General features: G+C 39.5%; 1 non-coding gene across 1 annotated transcript; it reads right to left on the reverse strand.

Moving 5' to 3' along the window:
- Positions 1-9104: 9104 nt before the first annotated feature.
- LOC148569999 (small nucleolar RNA R71) lies at positions 9105-9212 on the reverse strand. The gene has a single exon (XR_015908711.1). It is a non-coding gene; the product is annotated as a small nucleolar RNA R71 (small nucleolar RNA).
- Positions 9213-21671: the final 12459 nt, after the last annotated feature.

A 21671-nucleotide genomic window follows, 5' to 3' on the forward strand; every position in this document is an offset into this window, starting at 1 on the left:
TATGAATGAATGGATTCCCCCACTTTATAGCCTCTAATCTGTGTTTTCTGGTCCGAAAACTGGGTCGAAAACAGGTTTCAGAAATCGCTGGGGGCGTTTTCTGCAGTTTCTGCACGTGGCATCTGTCACGCGTCTGCGTAGGTCACGCGGCCGCGTCATCTGGAGTTCTGCTCTTCCACGCGGTCGTGTCAGGCACGCTTCCGCGTCAGTTGTGCTTCGCGCGAGTCACACGTCCGCGTCATGCGCGCATTTGCACGGATGCCAGTTTGCGCAAAGCACGCGTTCGCGTCGTCTACACGGACGCGTCACTTCCAGTTTCTTCAAAAACTCCATTTTGTGCTTTCCTTCCATTTTTGTATGTTTCCTTTCCATCCTTTAAGTCATTCCTGCCTTAGGAGATCTGAAAATACTTAACACACAGATCACGACATCGAATAGTAATAAAGGGTAATTAAAATTAATATGTTTAAAGCATAGGAAACATGTTTTTCACATATATCACATAATAAGGAAGGAAAATTAAAACCATGCAATTTACATGAATAAGTGGGTGAAGGATTGAATAAATCACTTAAATTGAGCACAAAATACATCATAAAATATGGGTTTATCAACCTCCCCACACTTAAACATTAGCATGTCCTTATGCTAAATCCAAGATAAAGAATAAGGTAAGGTGGTAGAATTTTATGCAATGCAATCTATTCTAAATGCAAGCTACCTAAATGAGTCATGCAATTCTAGTTTTTATTCACTTGTATATAAAACTCACATGTAGTTAAATTAATTCATATCCTCAAGGAATCATATATGCATAGCCAAACCTTAGATAGTGTTAAAGCACTTTTAGAATTGAGATGGGGAAAAGTATTTCACAAACTTGCAAGACAATTAACAATTAAGCAGAGATATATGGTGATGAGCTATTGAACCCTCACCGGATTTAGTGTTTACTCTCTAGTCACTCAGTGTTTATTGGGTTAATCACTCAATTCTTTTTCTATCATTGCTTTCTAAAACTTTGTTCTTCATCTAACCAATCAACAATCATGGAATATAGACATACAAAAATCATGAGATCTTTTTCAAGGTTGTAATGGGGTCAAGGTAAAGGTAAGGGTATATGTATAAGGCTAAGTGAGCTAACAAAGTGAATCCTTGATTAGTCTAAGATCTCACCTAACATACATACTTTATATAATTTAAAGTTTCTTAACCTATTTACCCAAAATTTTCCACTTTGTATTACAAGCTCATGCATTAACTTTAAGTTCAAAATTTTGTCCCATGTGCATTGATTCTTTTTATTTTGCATTTGGGGAATTTTTTTGTATCCCCTCATTTAAATAGTGAAAATATTTATTTATTTATTTATTTATTTATTTATTTATTTATTTATTATTATTATTATTATTATTATTATTATTATTATTATTATTATTATTATTATTATTATTATTATTATTATTATTTTAATCTATGCACATGGTAATTCAATTGTTTTGATTTCACATGAGCATGTTTCCCAAATTTTTGTTTTTGAAACAACTTATTCTTTTTAAATTCCTACTTTGTTTCTATCATCCCATGTTTCCATAAAATTTCCCACACTTAAATTGTACACAATATCTATCTTAAGCTAACCAAGGATTTAACTTGGGATTTTTATTTTATTTTTCTGTTTAAGGCTAGTAATATGGTTATAGAACAAGAGAGGATTAAAAAGCTCAAGGGGGCTAACAAGGGTGATGTAAAAGGTAGGCTAATTTGGGATAAGTGAGGAAAAATTCAAATGATGGCCTCAATCATCTCTTGGTATGTATCTATATTCTATATTGGACATATAGATTAAAATAAAGTAAAGAACATCAGAATGAAAAAGAAGGGCAAAACACACAGAAATGAAATTTATGATTTGAATGTAACCATACAATTAAGCTCAAAACTCACAGGCTGTGTGTTCTCCAGCTCAAAAATCATATATCAGTTATGTATGTCATGCAAGTAGAAATCAAGAATTCCCATTATTCTCAATGTAAATATTAGGGTGGCCCTTAAAATCTTAGTGTTTCTCCTTGATGAAATGTTGTTAACTAACTAACATGTAATGCTATATATACAAGGTGTGTGGATTGTTTTAATTTACTAAAGTTTCTAGTTTACTCCTTTTATTTTCAATTAAACCAAACTATTATATGCTAAAAAGGGTAAACTATACTAATTAATCCACATATTTTATAACTAATAAGTTCAGAATTGCAAACTAAACTAAATGTCTAAGATATAAACTAAAGTGCAAAATGCGGAAATAAAGTAAAAATACAGCAAAATCACAATGTGCAAGTAATGAAAAATAAAAATAAAAATAAAAATACAAAAAAATAAACAAAATAGGATAAAAAGAGTCTGTAGTGGTTCACCAAAAAAGATAAGCCAGGGATGGCGACCTCTCCACACTTAAAATATAGCATCGTCCTCGATGCTCACTCAAGCTGGGTGTGAAGAAGTGTCATCACCGGAAGGATGGGCTGCTGGTGTCTCTGTGGTGGCCTGAGGATCTGCAGGCTGGATGAGTGTAGGAGGATTTGTCTGCTGCAGTGGAGGCGTTGACTGTAGAGGAATCTCCGGGTCTGCAGCCTGGATCTAGTGTGGCTCCTCAGAATGTGGCGCAGCCTGCTCTGGTCCTGCCTGCTCAGCCTGGGTAGGTGCCTCCTCCTCATGATTATCCTCCTCCACCTCAGATATATCAGAAGGGATGTCAGGCTCGGAGGGGATGTCGCTGCCGGATCGGATCATCAACTTGAGGTGCTCATAGCGTCGCTTGTTGCGACGCTCAGATCTCTCATATCGCCGCTGGTTGCGGCGCTCCATCTGGTCTAGCTGCTGGAATAGGCGGTGCACAAGGTGGTAAATGGGCCCTGAGGCAGGTGGAGGTGCAGTGGTGGTAGCTAGAGCAGCAGTGGATGAAGAAGGGGCAGCTGAAGGTGTAGCGGTCTCATCAGAAGCGGTGAGGAATGGGGTCTGTAATCGAAAGCCTGAAACTTCCTGCTGTGAGGGATAATCTTCTTGCAGTCTGCAGCAGGTGGCTTCTCATCAGCAAGCTCCTAAGGCACGTCAGCTCGACGGCCGAGCTGGGTGATCAGATAAGGGAAGGGAAGAGTGCCCCTGACATGGACCCTGGCCATGTAATACCGGATGAATCGTGGAAGATACAGGTCCTTACCCTCTATCACGCACCAGATGAGGGTGATCATAGCAGCAGGCAGCTCCGTCTCATGAGTGCTCGGCATCACATAGTTGCTCAGAATCTGGTGCTAGAGCCGAGCCTCATCATTCAGATAAATCAGCTTGATTCCCTTAGGCATCGCTGTGTTCTTACCCATGACCCATGGGACAGTCGGATCAAGGGCTATCCTCTGCTTCACAGCATCCCAGTCAAATCTCATAAATCGCATATCCTCCTCAGCCTTTTGGTAACCATCAGGCTGATCTGACTTAGGATGAAGTTGTAGAATATCCTCAATGGCTTCCTCAGTGACCAAAATCTGTTTCCCTCTGAGGTGCACTGTATCCAGGGAAGTCTTGAAATAGTTACAGTAAAATTCTCTGACCCAGGAGGCATTGACCTCTGTCAAGTTTCGTTCCAAGAAGAACCAGCCTCTGTGTTTTATCTGTTCGGAGGTGTACTGCTGTAGTTCTTCTGGGATTTTTAGAGTTCTCTCCAGGTACAGGTTCCTGGAAGTGGCAAACACGGGATACTTCAGCTCACAGTATCTGTTTGTAAATTTTACCGGATCTGTGGCACTGAGGAGCTGGTCAGCCTTTTCCTGCGCGGTAAAGTTCTTTTTCCACCAGGAGTCATCATGCAACATGTCGATGATGGCCATAGAGGATTCGCCTCTTTTCCTTTTGCCAGTGGTTGCTTTGCCTTTTCCCTTGCGCTGAGGGTCAGACATCCTGAAAAGCAGAAATTCCAGGATTTAATTGAAGAACAAAAGCAGAAAAACAAGTAGGCAAATGGGATTGATCAATGTAAGCATAAAGGCAAACAAGCAGTAGAATTATGAAATGACTTAAGTGTATGTACAGTTTGGACTGTATTTGAGTGAAAAATCTGAGGTGAAAAAATCACAATCCAAAATATAATATAAGTAGAATACATGTTAATTAGGAAAAACAATAATCATGCCTTGAGTTAGAAAGTTAAAGTAGGTAGTTAAAAAGCAAAGAGAAAAGTTAGAAAGTTAAAAGTGGGTAATAGGTGTAAAGGAAGTTAGAAAGTGAAAGCAGTGAGTTAGTAAAAGAAAGTTAAAGTAAGTGGCATGATAATCGGTTACCTAGGTAACAAGGAATTCACAAATTTAAAGAACAGTCAACTCATATTCAAGCAAGGATATCGGGTTATTGATGATAATTCATATAGATACAGGAGTAGCTAAAAGTAAAATGAAATCATCAATAATGTAATTTATTAACCAGGGAATCAAAAAGGAATAAAAATGCTATCCCGTGCATTCATGAATTGGTTTAGTGGGAGCTAAGTAGTGCAAAATTTAAAATTGCCAAAACCAATTCATGAATGTAAAAATGGAACAACTTGCAGAAAATTGGGCAGCATTCCGGCTAAAATTGGATGTTCCTGGGTAATACACAGCAAGAAAAATAGTTCATATAAATTCAAATAAAGCTGCAATTAGACACAATTAACATGAACATGAAAGAGCAGTGTAACAGCAGCAAGAAACATGGAAGAACAATGTATGAATAATATGAACATCACAGCCAGATCAAAATTGCAGAATAGGTAAAACAAGTAACAAGAACGGCGCAATTATCAGGCCTAAATCCACTAACCACATCCTAGCTACCTAACCACCTAGAGTCCACTACAACATGCATCTCTAACTATCCTAATTTGAACAAAATCAGAAAAATATGCAATTAACTACGGATGATAGGGAAATCAGTGTTCGGCGGAACCTGTTATGTGTATGAACAGAGGTGAGGGTGGAGAGATGGTGGTGGTGATGCGGCGGCGCTGGGGAGGGGCACGGCGGCGCGGTGGTGGCGGTTCGGTGGCAGGGGCTCGGGTAGGGTTTAATGGTGGAGGGGAACGGTGATGGTGAGATGAAGGGGGCGAGGGTGTTGGCGGCAGTTCTGGGTGGTTGGGGGTGGTGGCCGCGGTGGTGGTGTTCGGTGATGGGGGCGGCAGTGGCGGAGGGGAGTGGAAGAGCTCGGTGGAGGAAGAAGAGAAGGAGAGAGAGGGTGGTTATCAGCGATGGGGTGGGGTGGTGGGGATGGCACGGTGGTCGGCGGTGGTGGCTGGAAGTGTTGGTGGTTGGGTGGTGATGAGCGGATAATTTATACGCTTTTTCGCATTGTTTTTAGTATGTTTTTAGTATATTTTAGTTAGTTTTTATTATGTTTTTATTAGTTTTTAAATAAAAATCACTCTTCTGGACTTTACTATGAGTTTGTGTGTTTTTCTGTGATTTCAGGTATTTTCTGGCTGAAATTGAGGGACCTGAGCAAAAATATGATTCAGAGGCTGAAAAAGGACTGCAGATGCTGTTGGATTCTGACCTCCCTGCACTCAAAGTGTATTTTCTGGAGCTACAGAACCCCAATTGGCGCGCTCTCAATTGAGTTGGAAAGTAGACATCCTGGGCTTTCCAGCAATATATAATAGTCTATACTTTGCCCGAGATTTGATGGCCCAAACAGGCATTCCAAATCAGCTCAAGAATTCTGGCGTTTAACTCCAAAACTGGCACAAAAGCTGGAGTTAAACGCCCAAACTGGCACAAAAGCTGGCGTTTAACTCCAAGAAAAGTCTCTACACGAAAATGCTTCAATGCTCAGCCCAAGCACACACCAAGTGGGCCCGGAAGAAGATTTCTGTATTAATTACTGATTTCTGTAAACCCTAGGCTACTAGTTTTCTATAAATAGGACCTTTTTGCTATTGTATTTTCATCTTTTGATCATCTTTTGATCATCTTTTAATCATCTTGGAATCATGTTTTAATGATTGAACCCTCTTTGGGAGGCTGGCCATTCGGCCATGCCTAGACCTTGTTCTTATGTATTTTCAACGGTAGAGTTTCTACACACCATAGATTAAGGTGTGGAGCTCTGCTGTTCCTCATGAATTAATGCAATTACTACTCTTTTTCTATTCAATTCATGCCTACTTCTTCTCTAAGATATCACTTGTTCTTCAACTTGATGAATGTGATGATCCGTGACACTCATCATCATTCTCACCTATGAACGTGTGCCTGACAACCACCTCCGTTCTACCTTCGATTGAGTGTGTATCTCTTGGATTCCTTAATCAGAATCTTCGTGGTATAAGCTAGAATCCATTGGCGGCCATTCTTGAGAATCCAGAAAGTCTAAACCTTGTCTGTGGTATTCCGAGTAGGATTCAAGGATTGAATGACTGTGACGAGCTTCAAACTTGCGAGTGTTGGGCGTTAGTGACAGATGCAAAAGAATCACTGGATTCTATTCCGACATGATCGAGAACCGACAGATGATTAGCCGTGCTATGACAGAGTGCGTTGAACATTTTCACTGAGAGGACGGGATTGTAGCCATTGACAACGGTGATGCCCAACATACAGCTTGCCAAGGAAAAGAGTATGAATGATTGGAAGAAGGCAATAGGAAAGCAGAGGTTCAAGAGGAACAAAGCATCTTCATACGCTTATTTGAAATCCACCAATGAATTACATAAGTACCTCTATCTTTATTTTATGTTTATTTTCATCACCTTAAACTCCATAACCATTTGAATCTGCCTGACTGAGATTTACAAGATGACCATAGCTTGCTTCAAGCCGACAGTCTTTGTGGGATCGACCCTTACTCACGTAAGGTATTACTTGGACGACCCAGTGCACTTGCTGGTTAGTTGTGTGGAATTGTGACAAAGTGTGATTCACGTTTAAGAGCTCCAAGTCCTTTGGCACCATTGTTGATGATCACAATTTCGTGCACCAAGCTTTTTGGCGCCGTTGCTGGAGATTGTTCGAGTTTGGACAACTGACGGTTCATCTTGTTGCTTATATTAGGTACTTTTCAGAATTTTTAAGAATGAATTCTAGAGTTTCAAGGTGATGTTTTTATCATCACAAAAGCTGATTGATTCCCATCAATTTAGCTGTTGAATGTAATGTCCTGCTGAAGCTTGGCCAAACATGTCTAATCTTTTTAGACTGAAGCTTTAGACTAACATTGCATGATTCCCTGAATTCTTATTAAAAGTTTTGAATCCCTTTATTTTCTTTTCCATATAATTTTCGAAAAAGCACAAAAAAAAATTTATAAAATCATGAAAATCAAAAATATTTTATGTTTCTTGTTGGAGTCTAGTGTCTAATTTTAAATTTGGTGTCAATTGCATGTCTTTATTCTTCTTGCATTTTTCGAATATATGCATTATGTTCTTCATTAATCTTCAAGTTGTTCTTGATGATTTACTTGCTCTGATCTTTAAATTCTCTTGTTTTGTGTATTTTGTTGTTTTTCTTATGCATTCTCAATTTGTTAGAGTCTCTAATACAAAACTTCTAAGTTTGGTGTCTTGCATGCATTGTTTATTTGATCTTAGTTGCATTTTTTTATTTGTTTACCATTACTAAAAATTCAAAAAAATTTCAAAACTATGTCTTTTCAAGTCAATAATACAGAGAATTGAAGATTCAGAACATTCAGCAGAGGAATTACACAGAAAAAGCTGGGCGTTCAAAACGCCCAGTGAAGAAGGAAGACTGGCGTTTAAACGCCAGCCAGGGTACCTGGCTGGGCTTTTAACGCCCAAAAAGGTAGGAATTTGGGCGTTAAACGCCAGAATGGATTCTGGGCGTTTAACGCCAGGATGACACTACAGGGAAGATTTTGTTTTTAATTCAAATCTTTTTCAAATCATATCTTTTCAATCATATATCTTCAAAATAAATTTCTTTCCATCTTTTTTATTTATTACTATTTTCGAAAATCCATGCTAAAATTAATGATTTACTTCAAAATTTTCAAGTTGTTACTTGCCTATTAAGAAAGGATCAAACTTTAAATTTTAGAATTATATCTTCTAATTTCTTGTTAGTCAAGTAATCAACTTTAATTTCAAAAACTTTCTCTTTTCAAGTTGATTTTCAATCATATCTTCTCAATCATATCTTTTCAATCACATCTTTTCAAAATTAATTTTCAATCATATCTTTTTGATTTCTAATTTCAAAATCTCTTTCAAAAATCACTTAATTTCTTTCCTAATCTTAATTTTCGAAAATCTCAATCAAATTTTCAAATTTCTTCTTAATTATTTCAAAATCTTTTTAATTTATTTTCGAAAATTCTTCCCCTCTTTTCACATCCTTCTATTTAAGGGACTAACACTCCTCCTCAAGGTACAATTCGAACTCCCTCCTTCTTTATATGTTCGAATTCTCTTCCATCTACCTCCTCCTTCTATTCTTCTTTTCCTCTAACACCTCAAGGAATCTCTATACTGTGACATAGAGGATTCCCTACTTTCTTGTTCTCTTCTCTTTCATATGAGCAGAAGCAAAGACAAAGGCATACTTGTTCAAGCTGATCCTAAACCTGAAAGGACCTTGAAGAGAAAGCTAAGAGAAGCTAAAGTACAATTCTCTTTAGAGGGCTTAACAGAGCTTTTCAAAGAAGAAGAAACCATGGCAGCCGAAAACAACAATGCCAACAATGCAAGGAAGGTGCTTGGTGACTTTACTGCACCTACTTCCGACTTCTATGGGAGAAGCATCTCAATCCCTGCCATTGGAGCAAACAACTTTGAGCTTAAGCCTCAATTAGTTTCTCTAATGCAACAGAATTGCAAGTTTCATGGACTTCCATTGGAAGATCCTCATCAGTTCTTGGCTGAATTCTTGCAAATCTGTGACACTATCAAGACCAATGGTGTTGACCCTGAAGTCTACAGACTTATGCTTTTTTCTTTTGCTGTAAGAGACAGAGCTAGGACATGGTTGGATTCACAACCTAAAGAAAGCCTGAACTCTTGGGAAAAGCTAGTTAATGCCTTCTTGGAAAAATTCTTTCCACCTCAAAAATTGAGTAAGCTTAGAGTGGAAGTCCAAACTTTCAGACAAAAGGAAGGTGAATCCCTCTATGAAGCTTGGAAAAGATACAAGCAATTGATCAGAAAGTGTCCTTCTGACATGCTTTCTGAATGGAGCATCATAGGTATCTTCTATGATGGTCTGTCTGAACTATCTAAGATGTCATTTGATAACTCTGCTGGAGGATCTCTTCATCCAAAGAAGACGCCTGCAAAAGCTCAGGAACTCATTGAAATGGTTGCAAATAACCAATTCATGTACACTTCTGAAAGGAATCCTGTGAATAATGGGACAACTCAGAAGAAAGGAGTTCTTGAGATTGATACTCTGAATGCAATATTGGCTCAGAATAAAATACTGACCCAACAAGTCAATATAATTTCTCAGAGTCTGTCTGAAATGCAAGTAGCAACAGGCAGTACTAAGGAAGCTTCCTCTGAAGAAGAAGCTTATGATCCTGAGAACCCAGCAATGGAAGAGGTGAATTACATAGGAGAACCCTATGAAAACACCTATAATCCTTCATGGAGAAATCATCCAAATCTCTCATGGAAGGATCAACAGAGAACTCAACAAGGTTTCAATAACAATAATGGTGGAAGAAACAGGTTTAGCAATAGCAAGCCTTTTCCATCATCTTCTCAGCAACAAACAGAGAATTCTAAGTAGAGCCACTTTGACTTAGCAACCATTGTCTCTGATATAATCAAAACCACTCAAAGTTTCATGACTGAAACAAGGTCCCCCATTAGAAATTTGGAGGCACAAGTGGGACAGCTGAGTAAGAAAATTACTGAACTCCCTCCTAGTACTCTCCCAAGCAATACAGAGGAGAATCCGAAAAGAGAGTGCAAGGCCATAAACACGTCTCACATGGCCGAACCTGGAGAGGAGGAAGAGGCAATGATCTCCACTGAGGAAGACCTCAATGGACGTCCACTGACCTCCATGGAGTTCCCTGATGAGGAACCATGGGAATCTGAGGCTCACACTGAGACCATAGAGATTCCATTAAATTTACTTTTGCCATTCATGAGCTCTGATGAGTATTCTTCCTCTGAAGAGGATGAAGATGTCACTGAAGAGCAAGTTGCTAAGTACCTTGGAGCAATCATGAAGCTAAATGCCAAGTTGTTTGGTAATGAGACTTAGGAGGATGAACCTCCATTGCTCATCAAAGAACTGGATGACTTGACTAGGCAGAGATTACCTCTGAAGAGACAAGATCCTGGAAAGTTCTCAATACCTTGTACCATAGGCACCATGACCTTTGAGAAGGCTCTATGTGACCTAGGGTCAAGCATAAACTTCATGCCTCTCTCTGTAATGGAGAAGCTAGGGATCATTGAAGTACAAGCTGTAAGAATCTCACTGGAAATGGCAGACAATTCAAAGAAATAGGCTTATGGACTTGTAGAGGATGTCTTGGTAAAGGTTGAAGGCCATTACATCCCTGCTGATTTCATAATCCTAGAGACTGGGAAGTGTATGGATGAATCCATCATCTTTGGCAGATCCTTCCTAGCCACAGCAAAAGCTGTGATTGATGTTGACAGAGGAGAATTGATCATTCAAGTGAATGAAGATTCCCTTGTGTTTAAAGCTCAAGGATATCCCTCTGTCACCATGGAGAGGAAGCATGAAGAGCTTCTCTCAATACAGAGTCAAACAGAGCCCCCACAGTCAAACTCTAAGTTTGGTTTTGGGAGGCCACAACCAAACCTTAAGTTTGGTGTTGAACCCCCACATTCAAACTCTAAGTTTGGTGTTGGGAGGTTCCAACATTGCTCTGAACATCTGTGAGGCTCCATGAGAGCCCACTGTCAAGCTATTGACATTAAAGAAGCGCTTGTTGGGAGGCAACCCAATATTTAATTATCTATGTTAAATTTCTATTCTGTTATTTTATGTTTTCTGTAGGTTGATGATCATGTGAAGTCACAAAAACAATTGAAAAAGCAAAAATAGAATGAAAAATAGAATAAAAAATAGAACACCCTGGAGGAGAACTTACTGGCGTTTAAACGCTAGTAAGGGTAGCAGAATGGGCGTTAAACGCCCAGTCTGGCGCCATTCTGGGCGTTTAACGCCAGAAATGGGCACCAGACTGGCGTTTAACGCCAGGAATGGGCAAAAAGCTGGCGTTAGACGCCAGAAATGGGCAGCAGCCTGGCGTTTAATGCCAGGATTGGCAGAAAGGGGCATTTTGCACGCCAATTGGTGCAGGGATAAAATATCCTTGACACCTCAGGATCTGTGGACCCCACAGGATCCCCACTTACCCCACCTCTCTCTCTCTTCTTCACCCATTCACCACTCACATCCATCCTTCAAAAACCCCACCTACCTCACCATACCCCCCTCTCCACTCCTATATAAACCCATCTTCACTCCTTCATTTTCACATAACCTAAACACCACTTCTCCCCCTTGCCCGAAACACAAAGCCCCCTCCATCTCCTCTATTTCTTCTTCTTCTACTCTCTTCTTTCTTCTTTTGCTCGAGGACGAGCAAACCTTCTAAGTTTGGTGTGGTAAAAGCTAAAGCTTTTTTATTTTCCATAACCATTCATGGCACCAAAGGCCGGAGAAACCTCTAGAAAGAGGAAAGGGAAGGCAAAAGCTTCCACCTCCGAGTCATGGGAGATGGAGAGATTCCTCTTAAGGGTGCATCAAGACCACTTCTATGAAGTTGTGGCTAAGAAGAAAGTGATCCCCGAGGTCCCTTTCAAGCTCAAAAAGAATGAGTATCCAGAGATCTGACATGAGATCCGAAGAAGAGGTTGGGAAGTTCTCACCAACCCCATTCAACAAATCAGGATCTTAATGGTTCAAGAGTTCTATGCCAATGCATGGATCACCAAGAACCATGATCAAAGTGTGAACCCAGACCCTAAGAATTGGCTTACAATGGTTCGGGGGAATTACTTAGATTTTAGTTCGGAAAATGTAAGGTTGGCATTCAACTTGTCTATGATGCAAGGAGATGCACACCCCTACACTAGAAGGGTCAACTTTGATCAAAGGTTGGACCAAGTCCTCATGGATATTTGTGAAGAGGGCGCCCAATGGAAGAGAGATTCAAGAGGGAAGCCGGTTCAACTAAGAAGGCATGACCTCAAGCCCGTGGCTAGGAGATGGTTAGAGTTCATCCAATGCTCAATCATTCCCACTAGCAACCGGTCTGAAGCTACTATAGACCGGGCTATCATGATCCATAGCATCATGATTGGAGAGGAAGTAGAAGTTCATGAGGTTATATCCCAAGAACTCTACAAGGTGGCGGACAAGTCCTCTACTTTGGCAAGGTTAGCCTTCCCTCATCTCATTTGTCATCTTTGCAATTCGGTTGGAATTGACATAGAGGGAGACATTCTCATTGATGAGGATAAGCCTATCACTAAGAAAAAGATGGAGCAAATAAGAGAACCTCACCAAGAGCATGAGGAAATTCCTCATCATGAAATCCCTAAGATGCCTCAAGGGATGCATTTTCCTCCATAAAACTATTGGGAGCAAATCAACACCTCCCTAGGAGAATTAAGTTCTAACATGGGACAACTAAGGGTGGAGCACCAAGAGCATTCCATCCTCCTCCATAAAATTAGAGAAGACCAAAGAACCATGAGAGAGGAACAACAAAGGCAAGGAAGAGACATTGAGGAACTCAAGCACTCCATAAGATCTTCAAGAGGAAGAACAAGCCGCCATCACTAAGGTGTACCCGTTCTTTAATTTCCTTGTTCTTTACTTTATTACATAATCATTAGTATCTATGCCTTAAAGCTATGAAAATGAATCCATCACCTTTCTTAAATGAAAAATGTTTTTAATTGAAAAAGAAAAAGAAGTGCATGAATTTCAAATTTTAAAACAGTTTAATTATTTTGATGTGGTGGCAATACTATTGTTTTTCTGAATGAATGCTTGAACAGTGCATATTTTTGAATTTGATTGTTTATGAATGTTAAAATTGTTGGCTCTTGAAAGAATGATAGAAAAAGGAGAAATGTTATCTGATGATCTGAAAAATCATAAAATTGATTCTTGAAGCAAGAAAAAGCAGTGAAAAGCTTGCGAAAAAAAAAGAGAGGCAAAAAAAAAAGAGAAAAGAAAGAAAAAGAAAAGCAAGCAGAAAAAGCCAATACCCCTTTTAACCAAAAGGCAAGGGTGATAAAAAGGATCCAAGGCTTTGAGCATCAGTGGATAGGAGGGCCCACAGGAATAAAATCCTGGCCTAAGCGGCTAAACCAAGCTGTCCCTAACCATGTGCTTGTGGCGTGAAGGTGTCAAGTGAAAACTTGAGACTGAGCGGTTAAATTCGAGGTCCAAAGCAAAAAGAAGAGTGTGCTTAAGAACCCTGGACACCTCTAATTGGGGACTCTAGCAAAGCTGAGTCACAATTTGAAAAGGTTCACCCAGTTATGTGTCTGTGGCATTTATGTATCCGGTGGTAATACTGGAAAACAAAGTGCTTAGGGCCACGGCCAAGACTCATAAAGTAGCTGTGTTCAAGAATCAACATACTTAACTAGGAGAATCAATAACACTATCTGGATTCTGAGTTCCTATAGAAGCCAATCATTCTGAACTTCAAAGGATAAAGTGAGATGCCAAAACTGTTCAGAAGCAAAAAGCTAAAAGCCCCGCTCATCTAATTAATACTGATCTTCATAGATATTTTTGGAATTCATTGTATATTCTCTTCTTTTTATCCTATTTGATTTTCAGTTGCTTGGGAACAAGCAACAATTTAAGTTTGGTGTTGTGATGAGCGGATAATTTATACGCTTTTTGGCATTATTTTTAGTATGTTTTTAGTATATTTTAGTTAGTTTTTATTAGTTTTTAAATAAAAATTAATCTTCTGGACTTTACTATGAGTTTGTGTATTTTTCTGTGATTTCAGGTATTTTCTGGCTGAAATTGAGGGACCTGAGCAAAAATCTGATTCAGAGGCTGAAAAAGGACTACAGATGCTGTTGGATTCTGACCTCCCTACACTCAAAGTGGATTTTCTGGAGCTATAGAAGCCCAATTGGCACGCTCTCAATTGCGTTGGAAACTAGACATCCTGAGCTTTCCAGAAATATATAATAGTCCATACTTTGTCCGAGATTTGATGGCCCAAACAGGCGTTCCAAGTCAGCTCAAGAATTCTAATGTTTAACTCCAAAACTGGCACAAAAGCTGGAGTTAAACGCCCAAACTGGCACAAAAGCTGGCGTTTAACTCCAAAAAAAGTCTCTACACGAAAATGCTTTAATGCTCAGCCCAAGCACATACCAAGTGGGTCCGGAAGAAGATTTCTACATTAATTACTGATTTCTGTAAACCCTAGGCTACTAGTTTTCTATAAATAGGACCTTTTTGCTATTGTATTTTCATCTTTTGATCATCTTTTGATCATCTTTTGATCATCTTGGAATCATGTTTTGATGATTGAACCCTCCTTTGGAGGCTGGCCATTCGGCCATGCCTAGACCTTGTTCTTATGTATTTTCAACGGTGGAGTTTCTACACACCATAGATTAAGGTGTGGAGCTCTGCTGTTCCTCATGAATTAATGCAATTACTACTCTCTTTCTATTCAATTCACGCCTACTTCTTCTCTAAGATATCACTTGTTCTTCAACTTGATGAATGTGATGATCCGTGACACTCATCATCATTCTCACCTATGAACGTGTGCCTGACAACCACCTCCGTTCTACCTTCGATTGAGTGTGTATCTCTTGGATTCCTTAATCAGAATCTTCGTGGTATAAGCTAGAATCCATTGGCGGCCATTCTTGAGAATCTAAAAAGTCTAAACCTTGTCTGTGGTATTTCGAGTAGGATTCAAGGATTGAATGACTGTGACGAGCTTCAAACTCGCGAGTGTTGGGCGTTAGTGACAGACGCAAAAGAATCACTGGATTCTATTCCGACATGATCGAAAACCGACAGATGATTAGCCGTGCTGTGACAGAGTGCGTTGAACATTTTCACTGAGAGGACGGGATTGTAGCCATTGACAACGGTGATTCCCAACATACAGCTTGCCATGGAAAGGAGTATGAATGATTGGAAGAAGGCAATAGGAAAGCAGAGGTTCAAGAGGAACAAAGCATCTTCATACGCTTATCTGAAATCCACCAATGAATTACATAAGTACCTCTATCTTTATTTTATGTTTATTTTCATCACCTTAAACTCCATAACCATTTGAATCTACCTGACTGAGATTTACAAGATGACCATAGCTTGCTTCAAGCCGACAGTCTCCGTGGGATCGACCCTTACTCACGTAAGGTATTACTTGGACGATCCAGTGCACTTGCTGGTTAGTTGTGCGGAATTATGACAAAGTGTGATTCACGTTTAAGAGCTCCAAGTCCTTTGGTGCCATTGTTGATGATCACAATTTCATGCACCAGGTGGCAGAGGAGGGAGGGGTTGCAGAGAAGAGAAGGAGAAGGGGGTATGGGCGACGCGATGGGGTTAGGGTTCGCGTGACTTGGGGTTAGTGGATTCGAATCCACGCGAATGCGTGGGGCACGCGATCGTGTGACTAGGGTGAAATAGGTTCGACGCGGTTGCGTGATTGACGCAATCGCGTGGGTTGGGTAAAAGATGGGTGACGCGGACGCGTGAGGCACGCGACCGCGTTGCTGAAAATTGTGCTAAACACACACTTCCAGCGTCGTTTCAGCGCAACTCTCTATCTCCATTAAGGGGCCATAGTATCCACGCGACGTGGACGTGTCGCTCACGCTTTCGCGTGGGATGAGTGTTTTGCAAGTGACGCATTCGCGTCAGGGACGCGAACGCGTGGGCCGTGTGTGCTAAACGCACAACAGCTGCACGATTCCAGCCCAACTTTCTAGGCATTGGATCTTTACGCCGATTTCCTTCTCATGCCCACGCGTGGCTTGCGCGCTCGCGTGGGGGTTTTTCTTTTTTTTTTATGCAGTATGCAATGCTAATGCAAATGCTACGAAAAATATCCAGGTTCAATAAAATAAAAATAAAATAAAAACAACAAAATGAAATAAAATTGAAACAGGAACGATCATACCATGGTGGGTTGTCTCCCACCTAGCATTTTTAGTTAAAGTCCTTAAGTTGGATATTTGATGAGCTTCCTGTTATGGTGGCTTGTGCTTAAATTCATCCAGAAATCTCCACCAATGTTTGGAATTCCAACAGCCTCCGTAGTCCCAAACTAGGCATGTAAAGCTTTTGAGCAGCTGTAAACATATTCTCAGGCTCCCGGGGTGTTGAATGTCAGAGTAGATTCTAGGATCCCAAACTTTGCTTTTAAATCCGCCTTTGTCTTGATCTATATTCTTCCATCCGGGCAGTATAGAAAATGTATTCTCATCAAGATGACCAAACATCTTCCGAGACCCATTCAATTGAACTTGATACCAATCCATGCACTTCGAATTGAAGCGTGGAACCTTATTGAATCTTGCACACCAGCTCTGAGTACGAGCCATTTTCCTCTTACTCTTAAAGCCGCAGAGAGCTCTAAGCTGGCCATCTGTTTCAAGCAAACCGTATTCAAGTGGAAAAGTAAAGATAAAGGTTAAGGGTTGTACCCACTTGAAGCTTGTATTAGGTGGTAATGGCCTTGGGATAGGTGTTTCCAGTGGTTCTGTAAGCTCTACTCCCTTATATTCTTCTGTGAATTCCTCCACTTCTTTGCAAAATTCTTCAACTGCAACTGCGTCCTGATCAAAGTCTTCTATGTCTTCCTCGTCACTCAAGTCATACGTTGGAGGTTGAGAGAAATCTACCTCGACGTCATCTTCGTATTCACTTGGATAAGGTTCTTCAGGCTCAAGGGGTTCAGTTGCAGGTGCAAGTTCATGACTAGGAGAGCTTAATTCATGATCATCACTGCCTATGGAATCAAATTTTTGGTCTGTTCTGTCCAATTTTTCACAAGGTATATGCTTCGGAAGTTTTGCACTATCCTCCCTGGCGTCAAATTCGGACTTCTCGGCGGAATCTTTTACAGTTCTTGATTCCCATGGAGGTTCAGCATCTCCTAAATCTTCAACCACTTCTTCTTCTACAACTATTATGGCTTCCTCCACTTGTTCCAATACAAAGCCATGCTCCTCATTATCCACCGAAGTTTCTAGTGTCTCCTTCATGCTACGCTCTTCATTTGATTCTCCACATGTAGCCATGGGAGTACTTTGAGTGCTCAGATGCCAGGAAGCTATTATATTTACTACCTCGGTTAAGGCAGTAGTGAGTTCCAGTACGTCCCTTTGCATCTTCGCTTGCCCTTGAAGAAGAACACGAAGGTTTTCATCTATTGGAGATTGGGGTGGATGAGGGTTCATTGGTTGGGAGAGAAGGCTCATAATACGGAGGTGGTTCTTCTTGGGAGTAATTGGATTGGAATTGTAGAGTTGAAGGGTGGTAGTTGGCTTGTGAGTGTCGTGGTTCAAAGCTGTATGGAGGAGGTGGTTCATAGGTGTATGGTGGGGCTTGTCGGTAATTACAAGGGGGTCCACCATAACTGTTGTCTCGACATGCATTGGTAAATGGTTGTTGTCCATGGTAGTTTGGAAGGTTTTTTTGCCTAAAGGGTTGATCAGATCCTCGTGGCTCCATCTATCTTTGATTGTTCCGACCTTGATGCATGTTCCTGTTATAACTTCCATTCCTTATGACAGCATTAGAACCAAACTCAAAGCGATGGGGGTGAGAATTCATAGTAAATAATATAAATTAAAAATAAAAACAGGAAAACAAGTAAAAGAAAATATTTACAATAACCAATAATAAGGCACACGTTTGCAATTCCCCGGCAATGGCGCCATTTTGATGAGAGAACTTTTGCGTGGTCTAGAAATTCGCAGATAAATCCTCGTTGCAAGTATAGTTTCTAAGCCAACAAAAGTTCTTTCATACAAACGTTTGGTTGTCACAAGTAACAAACCCCTTTAAAATTGATAACCGAAGTATTTAAACCTCGGGTCATCTTCTCAAGGAATTGCAGGGAGGTATGTTCTTATTATTGGTTATGAGTCTTGTAAATCGGGGGTTTTGAAAGTAAGGAACAGGTAATTTAAATGATAAGAAAAATAAATAAATAATTATAAAATAAACTCTTGGCAAGGTATGAAAATTCGGAAGTCCTATCCTAGTTATCCTTATCGGTGGTGATGAGAATTAAGTTTGATCCCACTTAGTTAACCTTTACTAAAGCAAGGAAAGTCAAGTGGACTAATTAGTCTGATTCTCAAGTCCTAGTCAATCCTTAAGGTTAAGGACTAGAGTTAGTAGAATTCAAGTCAATTAGCAAAGATAACAATTATCAATCACGATGAGTTTGATAACTCAAGAGCCTCCAGTTAATCAATTAAAGCCAAGAATATAAAAAGCTAAATAAGAATCATAAATCTGAAATACCTCAATTGCATTAATAAAAGAAAATCAATCCAAACATAAAGAGTTCATAAGCCAAATTGGTAACATGAGTCAGATACGAATAAAAGCATTAGAATAAATAAAAATATAAAAGGAATATTGAACCTGAGAAGAAGTTGAAATCCTAAATCCTAATTCTAATCCTAAGAGAGAGGAGAGAACCTCTCTCTCTAAAAACTACATCTAATCCTAAAATTGTGAATTATGAGCTTATCATTATGAATGAATGGATTCCCCCACTTTATGGCCTCTAATATGTGTTTTCTGGGCCGAAAACTGGGTCGAAAACAGGTTTCAGAAATCGCTGGGGGCGTTTTCTGCAGTTTCTGCACGTGGCGTCTGTCACGCATCCACGTAGGTCACGCGGCCGCGTCATCTGGAGTTCTGCTCTTCCACGCGGTCGCGTCAGGCACGCTTCCACATCAGTTGTACTTCGCGCGAGTCACACGTCCGCGTCATGCGCACGTTCGCGCGTATGCCAGTTTGCACAAAGCACGCGTTCGCGTCGTCTACGCAGACACGTCACTTCCAGTTTCTCCATTTTGTGCTTTCCTTCCATTTTTGTATGTTTTCTTTCCATCCTTTAAGTCATTCCTGCCTTAGGAGATCTGAAAATACTTAACACACAGATCACGGCATCGAATAGTAATAAAGGGTAATTAAAATTAATATGTTTAAAGCATAGGAAACATGTTTTTCACATATATCACATAATAAGGAAGGGAAAGTAAAACCATGCAATTTACATGAATAAGTGGGTGAAGGATTGAATAAATCACTTAAATTGAGCACAAAATACATCATAAAATATGGGTTTATCAGGCCTTCGGCGAGGGAAAGAACAAACGCTTCGCTATTAACATGATGAACTGTCTCCGGAAGTTGATTCTATCGACATCATACTGCATCGAGCATGTGATAACATCCCTTTTTAAATCTGCTTGTGTCTTTCCTGTGAAGCTGTTAAAAAGTCGGTGCTCTGCTGGTGTTTCTGAAATTTTGAAACTATTCCCTGCCAAACACAAAATGAGTCAATGCAGTCCAAATCTTTAATGGCTAATTTTACCGAAAACATATACTCAACAAGATTATTATCAATAATTTTTTTTCCTTTTCTCCCTAGTTTATTTGGGAGATTGCTTACCATGGTTCGGTAGTCCAAAACACCGCGCAATGGATTGAACCGATATGGGATTTTTCTTATTCCGACGATCAAAGACTTCTCATCCCGACTATATGATGATGCTAATGCCACCATCATATCTTGGTTGACAGCCCATTCAGGCACATATTGCAGCCAGCCAAATCCCATGTTCTGCACCTCCATTATTTTCTCTCTGCCCGCGTCTAAACCTAATTGCTTCATAACTGAAGCCACGCAACATGGCGAGCACCTAGATACCAGTGGTTTCTACACAAACATTCATAATCAGCACAAAGTGACAACGAAGGAGAATGTCAGTTTTAACATTTACTATTAAAACACAATATCCCGAGTTTATAATTAATTCACCGCTAACCGTTCAACGTACCTTTTTTGGTCCACTAGTTTTTTTTTTTTTTTTGCGGTCCTCTTTTGGGAGTGTTATTCTTATGTGTCTCTTTTTTGCTCCTGATACGAGCCATGCCTACTTCTTGTTTTTTGAACACTTGTTCACAAGCAACTGCTATATATACTTAAATAACCCACTTAAATTAATCATAACATACCAACATGTTTATCAATAGCATAGATACGCTAATAACTTTGCTTAGTATAACATCTATGATTGAAACATATCTTGCTCTATCATTAAACTATCACAATGGCCCCTCAAAATACCATTTATATGTCCAACTTTTTGAGAGTTTACTGTTAATTTCTAGAAAATTTTAAATTCGATACCCACCTGAACTAACAACTTTGCTTGCAAATAACTTTAAACAAAACTATGATATCAAGAGATTACATATGAAATTATGATCCTCCCTCATATCCCATTCTCTATTCCTACCGTGATTTTTGTGCTAACCACACTAGTTAGGTTAGTTCAATACAAAAATCATGATTATTTACTATGTATCCATCATTCTCATAAACATTTCACTAAAGTAACTAATCAAAATTGAGTGAATTAACTTGTTTAACTATATACCATTATTTAAATAGTCATATATGTATATATGTATCTATGTTCAGTTCTTAGCAGACACCAATTATGTAGAAATGTGTACTAATCTATTCCAACGCAACCTTTTATAAAGATAAAGCAATTCACACTAAAAAAATATCAAGGCATAACATCTCTATTGCATCCGTATCTAGAAGGATTATTTTTACATGAATAAAAATAGAAATATGAAAAAAAATAATTTGCTACTAACCTTAAGTACTCCTAATGTACTCCCACTATAGTTAACTACCATAATCAGTCAACTATTAAAAAATACATAATCTAAGTGACAGACATGAAAAAAATACTTTATTCATATTATTTTCTGTCTCATAGTAGAATTGACAAAGAGAAAAAAATGAAAGGTACCTAAAGCAGTTAGAATGAAAGCAATTTCATTCTTGCTCTACTCCTTCGCCTCAACTTTATCATTTAGAGACACAATCGCGACTTTTCCAGTGGAGACTTTCGAAGTATGAAGGCAACCTGAACAAAATGGCTACTTTACATTTGTCACACTGTTAATAACTTGAAAGAAAGCACAATACCAAACACGCAAAATAGCAAATCAATCCACGGTTGAACAGATAAAAAATTAGTGGAACCGTAACACCCAGAAAAATCATGAATGCTTATCAAAACGAAAAAAAACTCTTTTTTGATGCCTTCCCTTCATCTCCACCCTCAAAATGCCATCTTTGCAAGTTTTTCCCTTTTTCCAAACCCATCAACATGAGATAAAGACCAAAACTTTCATCGTTAACATCGAATCCAACCGCATGCAACAACTGATAATGGAGCCCTAATATGCCAATTAATCGAAACATGAAACTATATAACATACCTATAGGAGTTAGAGACAAGGCTATGCGATGCTCGGCTTTTCCAGTAGAGACCTTCGAAGTATGGAGGCAACTTGAACGAAATGGCTGCTTCATATTTGTCACATTATTAATAACTTGAAAGAAAGCACAAC

The sequence above is a fragment of the Arachis ipaensis genome, chromosome B3, assembly GCF_059453495.1.
Source record: "Arachis ipaensis isolate K30076 ecotype BB chromosome B3, ASM5945349v1, whole genome shotgun sequence".
NCBI lineage: Eukaryota > Viridiplantae > Streptophyta > Magnoliopsida > Fabales > Fabaceae > Arachis > Arachis ipaensis.